Here is a 23,935-nt window from a genome sequence, read left to right as displayed (position 1 = left end):
GTGAATTGCTTCGACCATCGGACTGTGACGGGAATGATCTTGTACCGGGTCTGGACCAGCACTTCACAACCTCTCCATGCTTCCTTCTCCTCAGAGCCCTTCCAGCCGCCATGTCGGCCGACACAGCACAGGCTGCTTTGCCTCCAAACATCTGTGTTAGGTCATCTTCATCTCCGGCTGACGAGCAAACAACCCACACAGCAGAGCCTCCCGGCTGACCATAGCTGACTATTGCTGACCACGTGTACATAACTGCACCAAGCTGAAAGCACAGGGACCGCACGCCTGAGCTCAGCTGTGATTGCTGACAGCTCTGAGCCCCCTAATTCTGTTGGTTAAAGCATTAAGGTTAAGGAGCTGTTGTGCTTCAAGAAACATAAATTGCTTAAGGGGTGAAGGAGAAGCCAGAGGCAAATGACATGCAGGAAGAGGTGGGAATGGAGAGGAAAGGCCCAGAGCCTCTGCATGACTTTCTGCACTCATGTTCCGGATGCTGCATTTTATTTATTCAGGGCTTTCTTTGCACTAACAGTGCTGAGCAAGGACAATCTTCATGTCACACAGTTTCTTCTATTTTCTTCAACTTCAGGTTTTAAAATCAAAAGACCTCACTATAGTCAAAGAGAATAGCACACATGCTGTTATTAGCTCATATCTGCAAAATTTGTATTTGTCTTCCAGCGATAAGTGGCTACCTAGTCTCCCAGAGAAATTTTCCCTCCCACTAACCCCACACACCAGAACAGAATTCCTTTGCTGTCTATGAGGATACTGCTTGCATTTGTCTGTTTAGTGTTGCTTTAACACAATACAATAGCCTGGGAAATTTATAAAGAAAGTAAAATTGTTTCTTACAGCCCTAAAGGTTGAGAAGTCCAATGCTGAGGATCCCATGTCTTTGTAGGGTCTTGTTGCTGTGTCATCCTATGGTGGAAGGCAGAAGAGAACGCAGCCACACAGGTAGAGTCAGAGACCAAGCTCCCAACCTCCAGCCCTGTCGTAATGGACATGCAGCCATTTATGTGGGTGGAGTCCTTGAGAGGCAAACACCGCCCATTGGCCCTGCCTCCCCTGCTTGTCGCTTGGATATCAAGTTTCCAAAGCACGCTTTTGGCTGCACACATTCAGACCACAGCACTGCTGCTTCATCCTTTCCCGGCTGTTGGTAAAGCGTTCGGTGAGGTGATTACTTTGCAAAGACATTGGCCCTGGTTGATTTCCGGAGCCACAGGGATTCTGGACTCCAGTGTGAACCTCCTCAGTTCTCCTTCTCTTCCCACAATATGCATGATCTCTGACTACAGATCACTGCCTCGGGAAACTGACAAAAACGGACCAATATCAAAGTCCAAGTAAGAAGTATCTGTTGAACTCATAATCGGAACATCAGTGTTCTACCTTACCCAGTGCAGAATCCTCGGAGAGCATCACAGGAGATTAAAGACAAAATAAAGGACGCAGCATTAGAAAAATGTCGAATTAAATTACAGTTTTGTGCTGGTGTTCACCTCTCCTCACTCACTCCTCGGAAAGGGTTTTCAAAGTCTGTAAGCAGTGCTGGGGAGCTGAGAAAATTAGCAGACCACAGCTGTATGTGTTCATCAGAGAACAGACTGGAGTGAAAGAGAGGAAAGATAGGGTAAGGGCATCTGCCTGTTTTTGCTTCAGGAATCTTGGTTGTAGGCATCTTTCTCTTGAATCTTAATTTTCCCATGCAGTGGGCTGCCCTCTTAGATCTAACTGAAGTGATTAGTGACAATAAATGTGAAGCACTTAACAGTATTTCTGGGCCTGTAAAGCAGCCAAGGTGCAGCGGTCAAGGCATCTCAGTGCCCTCTCCGTCATTTTACATTTTATTGAGCCTCAGTCTTTTCTAAAATGCTATGCAAGATAATTTCTTAGAGAGATTGACAAACAGGATAGTTGTCACTCTACCTCTGGCTCACCTCATCCCTGAGGGAGAGTTCCAGATAACCCAAGTTTAGGAAACCCCCTCCGTTAATTTCTCCACAGCCACAGGGATACTAACCCATGATCAAAATTGGAAAACAATATAAAGTTAAGGTCAAGATTTTAGGATAGGATATGTGGGGAGCTTTTGGTAGAGTAAATTGAGTTCAGTACAATTAATTTTGGACTTCTTTAAAAATACTGTTTAAGTGAATCTCTAGAGTAAAAAATACAAATAAATATCTACAGTATGAATTGGGCAAGTATAAAAAATTGTAGGGCAGTGCTCGTATGGTGCAGTATGATTTCCAATTACAAAGTCACAAATGTATAAATACCGAATAGTTTCTCTGGTATGAAAAAATATAATGGTACATAAGATCATAATGATATAATTGACAATGTGAAACAGGAAGAAAGGGGCTAAAGGTGTAGGAGAAATGGGAAGGGTAGGGGAAAGGTAATAAGGGAAAAGGAACAAAAACATGAGAAAATGAAAAAATGGAAACAAAATTTTGTAAATAGGGAAGGAGGAGGGGGTGAGGGGAGGGCAGGGACAAGGGGAAAAAATGAGAACCAAGACCTGTCATGTAAAGGTACAAGATCCCAATGATGAATGTAAGTGTACTGTATACCTAAAATGTACAATAAACTCAAAGAGAAGAAAAAAGAAAGGAAATCCAGGTGATTTAAAGTGACATTTTTAAATGTTACCCTATTTTAAAACCTTAAGACTATTCTTGGGCCCAACTGAATATTTCTATGGGCTAGAATGTTATTTCCCTGTGAGCGACCTCTGAAGGTCCTGCAAATGTGATGTATTTATATAACTGCATTCCAAAGTATTCCAAATATCAAAAAATTAGCCCAAATTGAGTAGTGACTATCTTTACCAAATTTACATTTTCATCTTGGAGTATATTAGGGTAGTAGAGACCCCCAAACACAGACTATTTTTGAGCTCAGCAGCACCCCTACCTTATACGCAAACCCAAACATGTAAGTACTTACCTTTCAGTTTTGACTTTTACAAGTTTTTCATCATTGGGTGCTGGGGGCATGGAGGAAGTCACCTTAGACAGGGCGTAGTGAGGCAGCGGAACAGTCACCTCTACCCAGGATTTCCTGGGCTGCAGCCCTTGAGTCCTTGAGGAGAGAGGTGATGAAAGCACAGGACAGAGCATCTATTTCCTTGAGGGACCGTGTGAGTCTCTGAACAGAAAGGGTGCTGTTCAGCAGTCTTGGTGAGAACAGCAACATAAAGCCAAGGAGACAGGCATTCTATTCTTTTTTTTTTTTTTTCTGACTTCTGAATAGCATCAATACCTAGAGGACTAAATAAAAATACAGCTTCTCTTGGCATCTCTGGAACGTGGTAGGTCTTAGGGATTGGAGGCAGGGATTCAACATCTTACAGAGGGCGGCACTGGCAGTGCCAGGCGACCTACTTAGATTCACGTGTGAGCAGCACACACACCAACCGTAATGACACCAGAGGTGACAACGGTGAACTTATCACTGTGCACTACGGACGCTACGTGGGGAGCTCCCAGGAAATCCATGGCTGCCCGCTAGGTGCCCGCTGCCATCACCATCTATAATACTCATCCCTTTTACTGGGCACAATGCCCAACACCCACAACATAAAGGGAGGCGGTTTAATGTGACTCGCAGTGTCAGGGGATTCAGCCCGTGGTCCGCTGACTGCAAACCAAAGAAACATTGCGCTAGAAATGTGTGATGGAGAAAAACTGGTTCATGGGGGCCAGGAGGCAGATCAGGGGACAGCACCAAAGAAGAGGGACAAGGGACCTTATATAGTACCCAAGGTCGTACCTCCATGACCCTCCTAGATGCATCTAAAAGTGTGCTTTACTACTTATCCAGGCATTCCTCCATCTAGTCACAAGGTGAACAGTCGCACCATCTGGGGTCCGACCACCACCTCATTCAGAGTGTCTATCTAGCAATGGTCTCAGCATCTTTGGTCGTGAAGAGTCAAAACGTCCTTCGTGGATATTGGTTACCCCCAGTGATGATAATGACTGGAGCTGATTGTTTCCTCTACAGTGTTAGGGCTTCATAGTATTTTTTTAAAGTGGAGCATGCACCGAATTGAGGCAACCTGCAAACTCAGTGAAACCCTCGCTTCAGTCTTCCACTTTCTGCATAAACAATTTGCAGTGCCTGCTGTTCAGTGTTCACCCTGAGACAACGGCAAAATATAGAGTCATTGTCCTTATCCATAGTTTTACTTTCTGAAATTTCAGCAGCTGTGGTAAACCACAGTCTGAACATATCAAGTGAAAAATCCTAGAAATGTATAGTCTTTGTTTTAAATTGTGTAGCATCCTAAAAAGTACCGATAAACTCAATACAAAAAAGTGTGCGCCATCCTAAGTTGGGCAATGAAACTGTACAGCACCCTGCTCTGTCCCACATATATGTGAATCATTCTTTCGAGAAAGGTTTATACACTATAAATGCACTAATGCCCATTGATCACTTAGCAGCCTTCTCAAAAGACACCTGCTTTCCCAGTATCACAGTGTCTGCTTTAAGTAACACTTATTTCATTTACAAGATCCCAAAAGTGCAAAAATAGTGAGGCTGGCAATTCAGATATGGCAAAACAAAGCCACAAAGTACTTAATTTAAGTAAAAAGGTGAAAGTCCTGGACTCACTAAGAAAAAAAAAAACAACAACAACAACAAACAACAATATGCTGAGGTTGATAAAAATCTATGGTAAAACTAATCTTGTATTTGTAAAGTTGCAAACAAAGAAAATGAAATTAATGCTAATTTTGCTGTCGCATCTCTAACTGCAAAATGTATGACCATGGTGTATGGTAAGTGCTAGTTAATAAAAAGAAAAGCATTCCATGTGTGTTTGTACACTTAGAATATAACATAGCAGATATATAGTTTGGTACTAGCCCAAGTATCAGGTATCCATGGGGATCTTGAAACACAGCCCACAGATAAAGAGTATAACTGTGCCTTGATGGAAGAAAAGCTATGTTTATAGTGTTATCGGGCAAATAATTCTCCATGAAGTAGGAAACAAGAATAAGTGGACTTCTAGAAAAGATACAAGGCTACTGGAATTGTAGATAATTAATCATGTGAGATTTTTCACACTGATCTTCACATCCAATGTACAGCAAACGTTGAGTTCTCCGACAACATATTGTAACGTTTATTGTGTGAATTAATAAACCCTCAAGTTCCAGATCAGACCGTGATAGGTGAAGCATATTTTATAGCTTCCTCTGTGAATTGTGGACCGTGGGATATAGCCCTTCAAACAAACTGGCTCTGGAGTATCCTGCAGTGTGCATGAAATTCTTTGGGAACACTCTTTGCATGTTATGTGATCTCCCCTACAGTACATATTGATATTATCTCAGATACATGCACATCCCACATGGTACAAATACATTGCTTCAGATAATAATGTAATAACTTACAAAACATTGATTTCGGCCAAGGAGGCTGTTGGACAGTGCAGCAAGTGTATGGGGAAAGAGTTCAAGCCCATGGTTTCACCGACCTTATAATCTCTAGCCTACTTTTTAGAAGAAGCTGGCCCCATAAAATGGTAGGACGGTACAAGAAGATGTTGGCATAGCGTTAACTAGGAGAAAATAACAATCACTGGATTGCTGCACATAGGTTTGCTATTCACTGCCAAGCAGCAACCAAGAACAGAGCACTTTCTCTCCGAATGTATCAGGGAACCATCTAAGAGGGCAAAGTGAAAGGAATCCCCCCTACTTTTACATACATAATAACTTTCTCACAAAATGTTATCTCTTAAAATCAAACATTTCTTAATTGGGTCTTTATATTTGGGGGGCTGATTGTTTTGAGTTCTTTATACATTCTAGATAATAGTCCTTTGTCTGAGGAGCAGCTGGTAAAAATTTCTTCTCACATTGTAGGTTGTCTCTTAGCTCTGCTGGTGGTTTCTCTTGCAGTCAGAAGCTTTTTATTAAGATGAGATCCCAGTTGTTGATTCTTTCTGCTAGTTCCCATGCTACTGAGGATCTGTTCATAAAGTCTTCCTATGCCAATGACTTCAAGAGTTCTGTCTCATTTATCTTCCGGCAAGTTTAGTATTTCTTTTTAATATTTAGCTCTTTAATCCACTTGGATTTTAGTTTAGTGCATGGTGAAAGATAAGGGTCCAGTTTTAATCTTTGGCAGGTTGAAATCCAGTTTTTCCAACACCATTTATTAAAGAGACTATCTTGCCTCCAGTGAGGATGGTCAGCTCCTTTGTCAAAGATGACATAGCTGAGGGCACCTGGAGTTGTTTTTGTATCTTCCAATCTATTCCACTGATCCTCAGGACAGTTTCTTTGCCAGTACCATGCTGTTTTCATCACAGTGGCTTTGTATTATATTTTCAAATTGGGAATTATTATACCTGCTGCCATGCCTCTGTTGCCTAGGATGGCTTTTGCTATTCTAGGTCTCTTCTGGTTCCAAATGAATAGTTTCTCTGGTATCAAAAACTATGATAATACATAAGATCCTAATGAGATAACTGACAATGTGAGATAGGAAGAAAAGGGCTAAAGGTGTGGGGGAAGTGGGAAGGTGGGAAGCATAGGGGAAAGGTAATAAGGGGAAAATATGAGAAAATGAAAAAATGGAAATGAAGTGTTTGTAAATGGGAGGGGAGGAAGGTGTGAAGGGAGGGCAGGGACAAGGGGAAAAATGAGAACCAGGACCTGTCACGTAAAGGTACAAGATTTCAATGATGAATGTAACTGCACTGTACATCTAAAATGTACCAATAAAAATGTTTTTAAAAATAAATAAATAAAAATGTCTAACTCATACAAATCCAAATCATTTTCAGTTCTGTTGACAACTTCTGGATGACATTTCCTAGGGATTAAATATTTTGCCAAGTTTTCATAGCCCATAGACTGACTTAAAAATATCTTGTTCTTAACTCTCTAGTCAAGATAATACAATAAGGTACAAATTCTTTTCTTTGTTTTTGCAGTCCTACCTTGAACCTATAACATTAATATCTATACCTGTCTTATGAAATATTTCCCATATTCCTAACTGGCCATTATAGAGTAAAACTATTAAGAAACTAGTCACTCAAAGGCCAATCCTTTGTCTCTCACTAGAAGCTGGTTCCCCCAAAAGGGTTCCATTTCTCAAAACTCCCACAGGTAGAGGGCTTTTACTTGCCTCCCCTTATCCTTCATGCAGGAAGGTCATACAGCATTACAGTATTCTCACACTCACTGGCTCTCCTCCTCCTCTGCCTTCCTCCAACACTGTCCCAGCTCAGGCCCTGAGTCTGCAGCAAAGGGCCACTGCTTCTTGTCACTGTCATCTACAGGCACTGTGCCCTTTCCCATCTCTCAGCTACAGAAGTGATTTCTGCTCAGATTTCGTCTTCTTAGTGCAGCCTCCTGGACAACCCCACTGGAGGTCCCTCGGGCCTGCCTTCATTTCCCCTGCAGCTCATTATCTTGTCCATTTGCTTCACAGCATTTGTAGTCTCAAGTTTTATTAATTACTTAATTATTTATTTAGAACATTTTATCAACATTAAAATAAGCCAGCGTCCTTGTCATATCACAGATAAACTGTATTGGTCTGCTTTCTGTCGCTGTAACAAAATACCTGAGGTAGACAACATAAAAAGAGAAATGATTTATTCTGACTCATGGTTCCAGCTGCTTTGGTCTATTCTGGCTTGTTTCTGCTGCCTGTGGAGAGGCTGAACATCATGGGGGAGTGTGTGTGGCTCACCCCATGACAGCCAGGAACTACAGAAAAACACGGAGGTGCCAAGGTTCCAATACATCCCCAGTAACCTAACTTCCTCCAGTTGGACAGCACCTGGCATGGTTCCCTCACCTCATGACAGCGCCACCATCTGGGGACCAAGCCTTCAACCCATGGCCTTTGGGAGACATTTAAGAGGCAACACATAGCAGACAACTATGTACCCAGAATCGTGACTGGTACTTTCATAAAAAATACTACCTAAAGTGGTTTAAAGTAACTGCTTTCTAGATCCATGAAGTTCTACCTTGATATTTTATCCACATGGCCAACCATCTCAGTACTATTAATGGAGCAATGTGTTTCCTCTTCAGTGACACACTGCTGCGTATTACTTACATGAGGGCTGCTTTACAACTTCTACCCCGTCATCTAGATGCATCTACCTGATTATTCTGCCAAGGGCAACCTGTTTTAATTACCGAGGCTTAATTAAGTTCGTAGTAACTGGTAGGGCAGTTTCTTCCCTCCTTGAAGCTTTTCATGGGAAGGCCCTTAAGGTAAACATTGAAGTTCAGACAACTGGAGAATGTTTGTTGTAGAATAACAATGGAACAACTCATGAATGAAAGAAAAAGGATCATTTTATAAGTTCCTACTTATTTTTCTTCCTGGGGATTGAGCCCAGGAAATTCACACTGAGCTACATCCCCGGTTCCTCCTTTTTTTAAATTTTATTTTGAGGCAGTCTCACTAAGTCACTAAGTTGCCCAGGCTGGGCTTAGACTTCCTGCCTCAGCCTCCCAGAAGGCTGGACCACCACTCTTGGAACTATTTTTTAATTTATTTTGAGAGAGAGTCTTGTTAAATTTTCTAGATTGGCTTCTAATTTGTGATCATCCTACCTCTGCTTACTGAGTATCTTGAATTACAGGCATCTGCCATCATTCCTGGCTCAAACTAAATTTGATTCGATACAACTTAAATTCTGTGTGCTACAAAATATAAGAAACAAACTTAGAATAATATCTGAGCACACTGAAGCAGTGCGTCGGTAGAGGTCAGCCAGATGTACTGAGTCCATCACGGGGCACCACGCCAGCCCTGGACCAGTCCCTCTCTGTCATCCAGCTGCTCTCCCGCCTGACGGGAAATGCTCAGGGCAAGGTCAGGGGTGCCCTTCTCAGCCTTTCCTTTAGGAAGGTCAGGAACCAGCCTGGAAGGGGAAAATACAAATCGTAAACACAGAATTTAACACATTCGCAGATGGGACCCATGGGCTGGGCAAGAGAAGGAAATTGAAACAGATTCCTGAAATAAAGTACCACGGACCAGTGAGAGTACAAGGGCTGGCTCCAAGACACAAGCAAAGTCATCTGGCCATGGTCTGCCCCGGCCCTGGAGGACCTTTGTCAGATGAGGAGACATCTGTGGCAGGAACAGGGGGAGCTCTGGTTGCTAAGAACCTGCGGACATGGTGTGGGAAACCCTTTCAGGAAAGCTGGTCGAAGCCATGGAGAAGCCCACTGCCGGCCAGAGGGAAGATCCCCGTGGTGATCCAGGAGCACGGTGGACACAGTCTTCATCAAGGGTTATGAGACAGAAGCAGCTATCCTGAAAGTAGCTAACTGGTTTTCCTGTGATAAAGGGAAACCCAGAAATACTTGATCAAAGAGGTGGAAGTTGTAGGTTTGCTGAATGGCTAAAGGATTTTAATTTCCAAGAGATAAGGTCCAACAACACAAATACAGAATCAAAAAATTAATATTATCTTTAATATAAAAGATTTTGTTCACAGAAACAATGAAAGGACTGACTTCCCAATGAGGGGAAAGTCTGCCAAGAGTATTAACAAATAATTTGCTAGTAAATGGGGAGGGGAGAAGGGGGTGAAGGGAGGTTAGGGACAAGGGGAAAAAAATGAACCAAGACCCGTCATTATAAAGGCACAAGATCCCAGTGATGAATGTAACTGTACTGCATACCTAAATTGTACCAATAAATTCAATGAGGAAAAACAAATATTATATAAAATAATAATAGTAACTTGCTAGTGAAGAAATATGGCTTTCAAGGGCCGGGGATTTAGCTTGTGGCACCGTGCCTGCCTTACAAGTACAAGGTCCTGAGTTCAATCACTGGAACCCCCCCAAAAAAACTGAAATATGGCTTTTAATTGCATAATACAAATATTCAATTTCAAAATGAACAAAAAAATAAAAATTAACATGAGAAAAGACATTATATTATTAACTAAGCCAATATATGATAAAAGTTAAAACATGACAGTGTAGCTCAACTGGAAAAGGCCTAGAAATTTCAGTAAAAATAAAAACAATACAAGCTTCCTAACCAGACATTTGGCAATGATATCAAACTGTAAAACATGCTTCTATTCTTGGGCATAGTCATTTTCATTCTTTGAAATCAACAGAAAGTCACTAGAAATGAAGATAAATATTTACAAAGGTCTTTATAATAGCAGCTTTATAAAAAAATGTGTGAAAACCTTAATGTACAGAAATGGCTCCATAATTAAGATACTATAGTAAGCATTATGCTGACATTAAAACAACTTTGAAAGTAATGTTAATGATGTTAGTTGCGTAATATGTAATGTTCCACAGAAGAATAAGAAACAAAGGCACAGTGTTATTACTTACAAGTCACAAAATGACTGAGCTGTGCCTTAGGAATTTTCCTCCCCCCTTTCTTCATGGATGAGGAAATTAAGGTTCAAGAAAGAAATTAAAAATTGGAGAGGATAAATGGCTTTCCCAAAGTTGCAGAGTCAGGGACAGAGCAGGAGGGCAGGAATTCTCATTTTCAATGCCCCGTTCCATGTGTCTAGAAATCGTTTGAACTGATTTCTTTACTCACAATATGCAATTTTGAAGAATTGCAATCTCCTAATTGTGTCACTGCCCCCCGTGTTTGTGTGTGTGTGTGTGCGTGCGTGTGTGTGCATGTCTGCCTGTGTGCATGTTTCCATGACAGTCACCCTCATCAAAATTTTATGTCTCCAGGTCAGAGCACCTTATCCCCAAATCCTTATCTGACTGGGCCCAGGGAAGTTTTGAGAAGGACTTTGCATTCTCTCTTCTCTAAATACTTTTGTTCTTCTTATCTGTCCTATGCATTAATACTTTAAGAGATACACATTCGTAAAGGAAACCTCCCCAGGCGTTCTCAAACTCATAGTATAAAAAATGCCACTATTACATACCATTCTCTCCATAAAAATACCTTAAAGTATAACTTAAATTTTAAGTGACCTCTTAGACGATTAATGATTCTATGAGTTTGGGTCTAAAACCTTTTATAAAGCTATTTAAATTAATTCTGGCAGATGCAAGTGCTGTAATAGTTTCCCATTTTGCTTACTCTATGTCTCTACAGAGCATAATTCTCCCAAGTTAAACTCCTGATTTGATTCCTACATTTTCTTTTTGTTTGAAAAATTAACTTCCACCCAAATGGCAGTGGAGAATCTCAAGGTCATTTTTTTCAAATAAGATAAATGTATTTCAATGTTTGAGGAGGTTTTGTTGTTGTTGTTGTTGTTGTTGTTGCTGCTGCTGTTGCTTTGTTTTTTAAGTCAAGCACAAGCCATAGTGACTACTCGGGGTTAAAGAGAGCACAAGCTCATCTAGGAGGGAGACTCAGCACCTTAGCACATTCTGGAACTTAAAGTTCAAGTTCATGAGGTTTGAAAAGTTCCTAATTACTAGACCTTAACTGATATTTAAGCTTTGTCCACATGTGCTCAGTCTCTTTTCTTAGAAGTTTCCATGCCCAGTAAGTTATTCCCTTGTATATGTTTACAGTTTCCCACACGGGAAGTGTCTGTCTTCTGATAGGTCAGGCAGTTCTGTGTGTCCCTAACCCAACCACACACAACATTCAGTACAGAGCAGTTGCACGGCGCTGACCTGTTTGTCAGACACTGGCTCTGTGAACACAGCACACTCAGCTGCCAGCGAGTCGGGGAGGGGAGCCCTTGGAACTCCTAGGACCTTGGGACACCAAGACTTGGCCTGCGTTATCCAGAAGGAAGTGCTTTAAACTGTTATGAGAATGAAATGCACTGTAATCTACCAGTGTTCTTAACAATGAAAGTAGAATGAAAAAAACAAAGGAAAATAGAACAAAAATTGTTTCATTTAATATAAGAATGAGGGCTGGGGATTTAGCTCAGTGGTTCCACTGCCTGCCTCGCAAGTACAAGGTCCTGAATTCTATCTCTAGTACCAAAAGAAAAAGAATGAAAATTTGCATTGCAATTGTATAACTGAGGACTCAAATTCCACAGTTTCTTACATGATATACAGAGGGATCTTTCTTTTTCTTTTTCTTTTTTTTTTTTTTTCCTTTCTTCTCCACCTGCCTGCCACCCTTCCTTCCTTTTGTTATTTTGAGACAGAGTCATAGTAAGTTCCCCCGGCTGGGCTTGAACTTGTTATTCTCCTGCCTCAGCCTCCCAGAGTGCAGGACAGATGTGTGCAGCCAAAGGGACACTTTAAGAGTTCTTTTCTTGCCAGCGAGGACCAGTTCCGTTCAGAACTGTTAGCAGCACTGACGCAACAGTCAGGGGACCTGCTGAGGAGGGTGGCAGAGTCTAGAATGAGGCCCTGTGAGCAAGAGGCCCAGCCCTCCATCTCTTGACCCAACGGCGGTCCTGTGACCAGTCACAATGTGCTTATAACTGGACAAGTCACGCGTGCTTTATTTGAACTTAATCTTGAATCTTTCTGATATAAATTCACTTTGGTTACGGGAACATTTTAAAGACTGTTTGCACCGTGAAAAGATTGTTTTCCTCAGATGCTAACAACTTTTTGAACCTAGCAGATAAATCTCAGTTCAGTTTCAGACAATAAATGCCACTGTGCCTCCCCACCACCCCCACGCGCATTCATGAGCAGTGCCTGGCAATTTCATCTCCTAAACACCGCTCAGATCTACCTACCTCTCTGTCCTGGCCACCACCCTTCAGCTCCACACTGCCCTTTCACAAATATTTTCCACTCGGATCTCCCCACCTCCCATACCCAGTCCCTGCTGCCTGCCGCAAATACAGATTTAGAAAATACACATCTAGTGTCTGATCTTTTCTCAAAATGCTTCAAAGCCAGGCATGGTGGCGCACACCTGTAATCCCGGCACCCTGGGAAGGCTGAGTCAGGAGGATCACAAGTTCAAGCCCAGCCTGAGCGACTTTGCTACTTAGTGAGCCCCTGTCTCAAATTAAAAACTGAAAAAGGGCTGGAGATGGCCTTAGTTTTGTCCCCAATACACACACACACACACACACACACACACACACACACACACACACACGCTGTTTCAGTGACTCTCAAGTGCTGATTATCAACGCACACGGTAAGAATTCCAAGCCCAGAGAGCCTTGTGAGGTCCAGCTGTGCACAATGGGCAGTTTGTACCCGAGTATCCCCTCCCACCCGCCGTCTCCTCATCGTCACTCAGACACCTCGTGGCTGCCTGCCCAGCTGCCTGGCTTCTGCCTCGCCTGGGCAGTGGAGCCTGGGCCGGAGGACAGCTGACCGGGAACGGGAGGTGGACGCAGTTCTGTTTCCCTGGTGACTCTGACGTGCAGAGTTGGAGCTGCCCACTCTATGGTTTCCTTTACCTTACTTTCTTTTACTTTTTCTGTTTTTCAGTTGCATCCTAATTTAGACTGGCACATAGCTGCTTCGATAGCTGTGCGTTTGTGGGGTACATTGTGACCTAGCAGTACGTCTACACATTGTGCCGGGATCCAGTCAGCACAGGAAATCCACACATTAAGAGAAGCATTCATCAGTTCTTTGGGGTCAGACCAGGCACTGCACTGTCTCCCGCTGGTCTGAGATACACAGTGCGTGTCACCAAATCCGTGCTCCTGCGATGCAGGAACCTCGGGCACCAGCACACCCACCTGCAGATCTGACTGGAGCTTCTGCACCTGTTCGCCTGCCGCTGTCCACCCGCCCCGTCCCCCACCTGGCCTCAGTGATCTCCCTTCTCTCCACTTCTGTGACGTCCACTTTCTCAGAGTCCATGTTTTGATTTCTTGGGGAAATGTTTTACCTTTATTTGTAGTACTTCTTTGTATTGTGATTTTCCACTTGATAGTTTAAAAGCTAGTTGGGAACACGGACTCTCCGCAGCCCATAGTAGGTTCCCAGTACTGCCGTTCCAGTAAGTGAAGGAAGGGACAGCCATAAGCTAGGTGATTAAGTTAAAATGTTACCTTGGAAACAGTACGTATTTATTATAGAGATTACGAAAAATAAATTTAGAAAGTACTCCTAATCTCACCAGTTAAAAAAGATAGCAGCCCTGTGTCTTATTTCTTTGTAGTCTTCTTGTCTGAGCATGTACTGCACTTTCAGATAATCTGTGGACAGTATTGTACATTTAATGCAAAACTAACAATGCCATTTTGTGGGAATTTTCCATGCTGGGCATGGTAGGATAATCATCTACCAATAGACGTCTTTTTTTTTTTTCATTTAACATTATAGTGTTTTCCATTATTTGTCCACTGAGAATATAAAATATCTTGCACTGGCATAGTGGGTCAGGCCCGTAGTCACAGACAGCACTTGGGAGGCTGAGGCAGGAGGATCTGATCTTCAGGCCAGCCTGGGGCACAGAGCAAGACTTAGCTCAACAGAGAAACAAAAACACATATAAATTATTTTAAAGAAATAATACATGTTTAAAGAGACAAATATATTTATATGTGTGTATATATACAGAGCCTGCCAAAAACGTATACATCAGAAAAAGAGAAACCTGTATAAATATTTTAACACTAACCGGGCATGGTGGCGCACGCCTGTAATCCCAGCACTCGGAAGGCTGAGGCAGGAGGATCACTGTGAGTTTGGGGCCAGCCTGGGCTACATCCAGATCAGTCTCAACTACACAGTGAGACCTTGTCTCAAAAAAACAAACAAAAAAAATGTTAACACTAAATTTACTGAGACATCATGAGATTAATACAAGTTACCTTTGGCTTCTACAACTACAAGAGGTGCTCGAAGTGGTGGCCATGAGCTTCCAGACGTTTAATAGTATGGTGAACTGCAGAGGTGGGTGTACATTTGTTTGATGATCTGTATATATATCAAACAATGCCACACGATGCCCCAATAATATGTGTAGTTGTATGTTTTTATGTGTCAGTTAGCTGATTAAATGTAAAGCAAATAATCTTTCAAAAGTGTTTTTTCCAAGTTCTGATTCCTTACTTCCCAGGCATAAATGAATTATTGCAGCAAATACATAAGAATATTGATACTATAGCAAAGTATTTACATTTTCAACAGCAGTAGATAAGGCAACACTTCTGCACTCAGGACTAGAAAATCTGTCTTTTAATTTTCAATGGTTTTCAAATATTAGCTTTTACCTTTGTTACTGAATATCCATCTTTCTTTCCATTTTTCCAGAGATGTCTAGTCTTTCTTAAATTTTTATGAGGCATTTATGAGTTATAAAAATTTATCGCAATCATCTGTAATAAAATGTATTGCTGGGTTTATATTTTATGATATTTGTGAAATATAAAAAATTTAATTTCTTTACCAACCAAGAAGTCCCTCTTCCTTTTGTAATTTTTTTCATTCATTTTATGGTTAGAAAACATGTTCCCCTAGCAGATCCAGTAAAGAGTGACTGCATTCTCTTTCGGTTTTTAGTTTCTCTCCCTCTCTCTCTCTGGTGCCGAGATTTATTTATTGATTTCTGATCGGGGACTGAGCTCAGGCCCTTGCGCTCGCCAGGCAGGCACCGGAACCCCTGAGCTCAATCCCCGGCCCCAGATATGTACTCTTACATCTCATTTCTCCTGTACAGAACCAGGCTCTGGCGAGGACAAGATGGGAAGGAAAGAGCTCGGGCACTGGGGGAGACAGCGGGGACTTTTCTTCCTGCCCCGGTCTGCGGTCCTTGACAAGTTTCCTCAGCCGACAAGAGATGCTCACACCCACTGCCGAGGGCAGGTACCTCGAAGGAGGTGGGAAATGCTGAACCCCAAACAGTTATTTCTCCTCCTCTGCACCTGGCATATGCCCGTCTCTCTTCTTATGACATTTCCTCACCTGGAACTGCGCTATCTTTGACCTCTAGGACCCCCCGGCTCTCCATCACTGACTTCTCCCTAAAGACAGTACCTGTCCCCATTTCCCTACTCCAAAGGCTACAGGATGAGTACTAAGTCCCCTTTGTATGTCTGCCTTTACTGTATGTCAGTCTCCTCCACTGAACTCATCTGATGCAAACTGTATAGGTTTTGCTAGTTGTTATGGAGGAGATAAAAGGAGATCGGTGGCTCTCAGCTGACAGGCCTGCTGAATTATCAAAGTAAAATTGATCCCCAAGCATCTGGCTGTCTTCTGTCAACTCCACCTGACCAACAGCTTGACTCTTGGGAAAAATCAGTGACCTAATCCCAGATGTGCACACCCATGACCTCAATGGCAGCGTACCAAGGGTCCTACTGTCAGTTATGTTCCTTCCTACTGTGTTTCAGAGTGGGTTCTGAACATGGCGCCCGGAGTTCAGACGTCACGCCGAAGCGGTTCTCACGGAATGCAGCTCCACCTCCCAGAACCCAGGCCTTCCCTGGGGCCAGAAGCTCTTCACAGCATCTCAGCTGCCCGGGCTGGCTGGTCCTTAGGAGAGCTGTCCACTGTGCAGGCAACAAAATGCTGCTTATTAAGGCCCTAAATCTTCTCTGTTCTTTCTGCCTTCCATTGCTCAACTTCCACACCCCCCTTTTCCTCCTTAGACTGAAGACTTTGCCTCCGATCAGCACAATCTCCAAATCAGAGCATGAAGGCCATCAGGATGGTTGTAGAAAGCCAATAAAGACCCTTCTGCATGGACATTGAGCGCCTGTCTGTGATGACCCATAGGGCCTAGAGGGAGGGAGGAGGTCCAGCCCCTCTAGAAGGAGGCAGGCGCAGACGCTGAAGCCTTCCCTGCTCAGGTTAAAGGCATCAGCTGGAGGGGACCCCGCTGTAGAGCGGTGTGACTAAGTGGGCACTGGACATGGATGCTGGAGTCAGTTCAGTGGGCTTCAAATCAAAATTGTCACTTAGAAGATCAGAAACCATGGGTGAATCACTGTTTCTCTGCAGTTCAACTCTTTAATCTTTGAAATGAAGACACCCATATCTACTACGCATTGTTATGAGGATTTATTAAGATACTCCGAATAAAGCTGTAATGTAGAACCTTATGCTCAACAAACAGCTATTGCTGTTGCTGTTGTTGTTTTACTGTGTCCAAAGTTCTGTCCCATTAAGGGCTTAATATTTTAAATGGTTTCCTGTGATACCAAATGTGACTCCTATGGGATGTAGGCATCCGATAAAGGATCTCATCTCCGCATTCTGCATTTTTCTTTCTTTCCAGAACTGCTACCGAGCCAAGGACAGAGTCAAAGCCGTCGCATGAAGGTACACGATGCTTCTGCCCTGGCCCCGAGGCCCTCTCGGCTCCTCTGTGGAGAAGGAACAATCCACGGCTTCCTCTGGGAGCAGTGGATGTCTAAGTGATGAGCTGTGGCTTCTTTATTTTATTTCACGCCATCTCTTCGGATCCAGCCGGGCAGTGTTAAAGCTGAGAAATCCAGCTATTGGGTGCTTTCTATTTGTTTCACGATTGTTCGAGGAGCAAGTGATTTCCATTAGAGTGCAAGCGACGATTGCCAATTAGCTGCAAGTGTGTTTTTCAGACCAGTAACTCTCAGCAAACGGGGACTGAGAACTGGCTCAGCTGCCTCCCCAGATACCTGAGTGCCCTCTCCTGCCCCGCAGAACAGTGAATGAGGCTGAGCCAGGGTACTAGGCTCTGAATGTGTTCATTACCAACAGCTGGCTTGTTCCAGCTGCCAGAAGGGGAGGAGAGAGAACAGAGATTTAAAAAGTGTAGAAACCAAGAGACATCTCAGCTCATTCCCTTCAGGAGAAGGAGGTGGAGAAGCTGGGACCACAGCCCTAACTGTGCCACCATCTTTTTGGGGAGAACTACTGACACCTCTTTCACTTTTCTGGGTTGGTTGTGCATGAGCACATTTGAATGGGGGTAGTTTGAAGGCTCTCCTGCCCGTGTCTTGATTTCTGCTGTGGACTCCGACTCTCTATAATTAATATCTGTCTTGTAAGGGAATCGTTGGAGCAAGAAAAGAAGCTAAAGGCAACATTTTGAGTGAAGAAGCAACAAAGCATTTTTTTTTCTAATTTTGGTTCCTTCATTAGATTTTTGAATTCAAGGGTGGTGATCCAAGGCAAAGGCAAGCTTTGTAACCCTGCATTACAGGTCTCTAACCTGGGAAGGTCCGGAGAGGAGCGGAACCCTGACAACCCGGGAAGCTGAGGTGTGCATGTGCAGCCCGCTCTTTCCAACGCCACTGAGGGGAAGGAAGCCTTTGCCAAGAAAGGGACAGTCAAGAGCGCTCCTTTTATCTCATTGTTTCTCAAGACTGCATTTTTCTCCCTACTCTGGACAAGAACTGCAAAGATTAAAAAAAAAAAAAAAAAAAAAAAAAAAAAAAAAAAAAAAAAAAAAAGAGTTCAATTATTTGATTTATTATTAATGACTGACTTTATGATTGGTCTAAGATGTCTTTAAAACCAAATGTACATTTAAAACAAAATTAAAGTAATTCAGTATGACAAGGGCCACTGTAGAGAAGTAGTCTGAAGAGCCCATGGTTTTATTAAGGGAACTAAATCGAAGGGCAAAAGTTAGTCAATACTGCCCTCTTGTGTCAACATCGCCTAGGAGAAACCTTCGCTTTAAAGCAGAGAATTCAAAGTGAGGCTCGCTGGTCAAGGATGGATGCTGGGTGCTACTGATTGCGAGACAGCATCGTGAGGAAGGAAGGCCTCGCTTTCACAGAGTTGGCCATTTTGGCTTTCTTGACGGCAGATAACATCTTGCCGCTGCGTTGGTACGTTCTCTCTTTTCACTATCTCTCCCGGCCGGAAAGGATCCCATCTTTATCTCTCCTGCAGCACTCACGCAGCCCCGTTAGCTTAATTTTGGTTAGAAATGAGATTAGAAGATTTTGTTAAACATTCAGGAGGCTCAGAGACTTTTGGCAGACGTGCTCTCTATTCATCCTGGTGACTACTCACCACCTTTTTGCCTCCAAACTCCTTTGCACTTGGATAGGTTGGAGTAGCCTCAGTCTGCTTTCAGATTCAACAACAAAGTCCTCTGCCTGGAACTTAATTTCCTCCTATTTAAAGGAATAAGTAAAAGTAGGACCTAAATAGATTTAATGCTCGATAATTTTCATCACAATGCTAATGTACACAACTCTTTCACATTATATTTTACAACCCCTGGAGGATATGCTGACAAAGTAAAATAAATATATTACCACAAACAGCTCCACATCACAAGCATTGCATATAAAGATGGGGTTTTTTTTAGACAAATGCAGTTAAAATCATAATATGGATGAAGAAAGTAACACCAAAAGAGTTCAAGGAGGATTATCCTTGATAAAACAGAGGAGAGAGACTGGCTTAGATGTTAACCAGTTCCAGGCCACTGCCTTTGCCTCATGCTTGCAAATCACATCAGTGTTTGGGTTTTCTTTAAAGGATATGGGTTAAATTTTATTTCTGGAAAGTCATTCTGTTTCTCTGTCATTTTAGTTTCTCTCATGAGACAACTACAAAACTGCTGCACTGTCCCCAAACCAAAGATGGAGCTAGAGAACAGTTCTTTCATGTCCTGCCAAAGCCTGCCAGGAGACAGGGGCCTGGGGAGGCGGCCTCTGTGTGAACACGCCAGCTCCAGGCAGCCGATACAGAAAACAAGGCTTTCATCTCCTATGCGGCTGGTGACAACTGTGTTTTCACGTAAGCTGCATGTTGGGGCTCAAACAAATGCATGGTTCACTGTAATTAGGATTTTGGAAGCAAACACTCAGAGCAAGCCTGGGAATAATGCAACCAGACACTGGAACGGTGCTCGGAGATCCTCAGCGGCCTTTTGACGGTGGACCAGTAATTCCAAACAGGAGCAGTTCTAGTGGACAATAGGGCAGCACAGTAATCACTGCCCTGGATCCACAGCCAGGCCAGCGTTGCTACGGGCACTGCCAGTGGTGAGGCTCTGGACGGTCGCCTTGCCTGCTCCTGCTGGTGGCCATTAAGCATTCTGATAAAACTGTCAGTGTGGTGTTTGGCTGGCCTGATTGCTGAGAGACTGATTGCATTATTCATTTTCGTGAAAAGGTTTGCACAACTCTCAAGGAGCCATGGAGATTGTTCTTTGTTTGAACCTCCAGAGTTACCAACAATTTAATTTATCCTTCCGTTCTTTCAAGAAAAAAATAGATGCTCAGAAGGTAAACAGACAGAGCCTGAACAGGAAGCAAGTTCAGAGTGCAGCACAAGAGTCTGAAAGCCCTGATGTTATTATAGGATGGGACACAGCTCTCTTCCTCACTTACTTCCTGCTTTTGTTTCCCCTTTCCGGGTGGGTTCCTCCATCTTATTTTTAAAACAACAAAAACAAAAACATAAACAAGACCAAAAAAAAACCAAAAAAAACAAGCAGTTTGGTCCTTGCTATGTAACTCCCTGTGAAATACCTCCATCTACTGGCCAAAGGAAGAAATTCAAGACAACACTAGAATTTTGGTTTTTTTCCTCATTGAGTTTACTGGTACATTTTAAGGAATACAGTACAGTTACATTCATCATTGGGATCTTGTACCTTTACATGACAGGGACACTAGAAGTTTTGAAAAGGATTCTTCTCCACACTTTAGATTAGGAATAAGTCAACACAATAAATGACTTTAGGAAGTTCTTCACTTTGCGCTTAGTAAATTACCCAAGTAACATTTCCATGTCTTTGAGACACCTACAGACACACAAATGCACTTCAGAAATATCCAGAATGAAGAATAATTCAGCAGTGCTGCAAAATGCAACTTCTTGACAAAAATTAATGAATGGAATACTAGGGGGAAACGACACCTATATATCTATCTATCTACCTGTCTTTCTATCTATCTATCTATCTATCTATCTATCTATCTATCTATCTATCTATCTTGTATCAGTCTACAGAAAAGGTATAATGGTTTCTCTGGAAAACTAGTTACCATATTTCTCACTCGATCCCATCGAGATAGGGGCTCTGGAATCAGACACAGGGGCTAAGGTAACCATGTTCCTTCTGGGGAAAAAGCTATATCGGATGATATGACTAAAAAGAAATCAAATTACATTCCCAGTTAATTTAAAAAATCCACTCAGAAATGATGCTTCCTTCTTACTTGGTTATGTCAAATACAAAGTATTTGGGGGATGAAGTCAGACACTGAGAGGTGATAAAAGTTTACTGTCTGTTAGAGAAATGACTAGAACTGTAAAGAATTCCCAGCATGGAGCTGCTGGTGATATCAAAATTCCCAGTCTGACCTCCTCTATTTACTGATGAGAAAGCCAATACTCAGGGAGCATAAGAAACTTGACCCAAAGGTTAATACTCCAAAAGCATACCAACAAATTTTATCGAACAACTAATTTTCAAATGCAGCTATGAATTTCATAATATCAGCCACGTCAGAGCTGTTACTTTCTAAAAACAGATCTGCAAAGACACAGAGATGGGCTTTTGAACACATCCAGCTACTGGATTAAAATTTGCATCACAGTACAATGTTTGGATAGACCCTAAGGGAACAGTTTATGATAAAGGGCAGGGCCTTTTTCAAAGAGTGGGTGGATATCAATATGCCATAGATCTAAATAACCATGAATAGATCATGCTCCCTCAAAAGCGAGATTTCTCCAAAAGTAATTACTATCCTATTGCCATGTTGATGAAGATGCAAGAGACGGGTTGGTGCAAAAATGGAAATGTAAAAGATTGTAAGGTGAAGACTCAGTAACTAAAACGGTCCCACACACAATCTTGAGAAACTCAGATGTTCCGTAAGTAACATTTCCAGAGGGATGGACACACGCCATCTGCAGGGACACAGGGACTCGAAGCTGCTCCTGTGATGTCTTCATTTCACCAGGAACTTGCTCGGTGGAATTACAGCCACCCCCAGCCTTGACTTTCGGCAAGTTCTGTCATCGATGACAGTGTATTCACTCGTGTTTAGACAACGGTGTGAGTGGTCTTTGAGGGTGGAAAATAAGCCTGGGCTTGTAGGAATGGAGGAAAGTAAAGTTGTAATATTGAGTGGAAGGATTTATGCCCTTACAAGGAAACATTGCAACATAACTTATTGCTTTCAAAAGCATTGTAAACACACACGTGTGTGCGTTCACGAGTGCTACTATACACACACCTAAAAATGAAGTTTTGATTGTTCTTTCTCCAATACAGCATACTTCACAGAAAGTAAACTTTCAAAATTAAACATTTATTCATCCTATTATAAAGTATACCTTTTCCAGAATATTTCAATGTCCAGAGGTAGATTACAGAGATGTGGAGATGTGTACAAAGTGAAGCATTTTCTTAATAAAATCATTCATATGCTTTTTTAAAAAAAAAAGTAGAAAGCCTTTATTTCTCAGATTATATTTTAAAGGCCCAGCAGTAAACTACGGAAATGCCCTGCAGAAACCCAGAGCCAGCTCCGAGGCTCCTGGGCTCAGCTCCTGAACCCCTCCTTTCTGGCTGACCCTGCCTCTCTGGCAGCTCACATCTGCTCCCCTGCAGGCCCCAGGCCTCCCGCCATCTCAGCAGAGAAGCCAGGGGTTGCTTTCACAACTGTCATCCTATCCCCTCACTCCTCTCCTTATAAGCTTTCATTTTTCCCCCATTGAGTTTACCGGTACATTTTAGGTACACGGTACAGTTACGTTCATCACTGGGATCCTGTACCTTTACGTGACAGGTCTTGGTTCTCATTTTCCCCCCTCGTCCCTGCCCTCTCCTCACCCCCCCATTTACAAACACTTCATTTCCATTTTTTCATTTTCTCATATTTTCCCCTTGTTACCTTTCCCCTACCCTTCCCACTTTCCCTACACCTTTAGCCCTTCCTATTTCACATGGTGCATTATCTCATTAGGATCTTATGTACTATTAGAGTTTGTTCACACCAGAGAAACTATTCCGTATTTACCCATGTGTGACTTATTTCACTTAGGAGTATATCCTCAATATGTATCCATTTTCCTATGAATGACTCTAATTTCTCATTCTTTACAGCTTATAATCTTTCAAATGTTTTCTCTTGTTCTTAGGATAAAGCAGCTGCTGTCTGCTTAGTTGTGAAACCCTAACCTGGAGCACAGGTCCTCCCGTAATCTGGACCCTCGAAGCCACCAGCCGTCTCTGGTCATCGCACCCTGTCTGACTGGCTCTTCTCTGCTCTGAGAAGCACTGTTCTCCCTTCTCCCGTGGCCCACGGCATCCCCGTGGTGAGTTCCAGTGACGCCCAGGCTGCCAAGGGCCCCACCCACCACCTCATGATGGGCCTTCGTGGCGAATAAACAGGGCCCTCCGTGGGATTCCCACATTTCACCTGCCACCTGTGGGAGCTGCAAGGTACTGCATCGCTTCTGCCTTTGAGAACATCTAAGAAAATAAACTTCTCTCGTGCTGGACTTTGCCTCTGTTGGACCAAATGACTTGGTGACAGAGCAGGGCTGAAAGCGCAAGAGCGATGAGCAGACCAGGCTCACAGGCACGGTAACGGTCAGGCTGTGACCGCACAACCTGTAACCGCCTGTCCTATCTCAAGGGAAGCAGAAGTTTTTGAGGTTTTTTATATTTCAAGTTATTCTTGTTGGTTTTTCTTAAATATATAAATGGAAAACAACTTGATGTTCTGCTGCATTTAGAAATAGTGCAGTGATTACTGTCGTCAAATTACCGCGCCCATCATCTCAGAGTTACCTGTCGGGGGCGAGACCACCTATAATCCACTCTGAGCAAAATTCCAAATGCACTATACAGATAACTAGACTTCTTGTCGTACATTAGCTATTTAGATGAATTTTCCCTACATATCAGCAACTGTGTTTAAAGGATAAACAGAATCCTTGCAGTCTTTCTCCTCTGTCCTCTGAGACTATTCTGCTCCCGGGAGGCAGAAGCCATCCGGTCCCACACAAATTGGTTTGATTCAATTTATCCGAAAAGTCGTTTGGAAGTTGTCTGACTGTATAAGCCCAGTAGGAAGCCAGATGATCCCGGCCCCAGAAGA

General features: G+C 42.8%; 1 long non-coding RNA gene across 1 annotated transcript; it reads right to left on the bottom strand.

Moving 5' to 3' along the window:
• Window positions 1-18,671: 18,671 nt before the first annotated feature.
• Window positions 18,672-23,601, bottom strand: LOC104848569. Its single transcript, XR_776457.2, has 3 exons — window positions 23,011-23,601; window positions 18,873-18,976; window positions 18,672-18,769 (listed from the first exon to the last, which is right to left on the bottom strand). It is a non-coding gene; the product is annotated as an uncharacterized LOC104848569 (long non-coding RNA).
• Window positions 23,602-23,935: the final 334 nt, after the last annotated feature.

This window comes from Fukomys damarensis, unplaced genomic scaffold (genome assembly GCF_012274545.1).
Source record: "Fukomys damarensis isolate Sample0158 unplaced genomic scaffold, DMR_v1.0_HiC HiC_scaffold_18, whole genome shotgun sequence".
In the NCBI taxonomy this organism is placed as follows: domain Eukaryota; kingdom Metazoa; phylum Chordata; class Mammalia; order Rodentia; family Bathyergidae; genus Fukomys; species Fukomys damarensis.
This window is presented reverse-complemented; position numbering and strand designations above follow the sequence as displayed.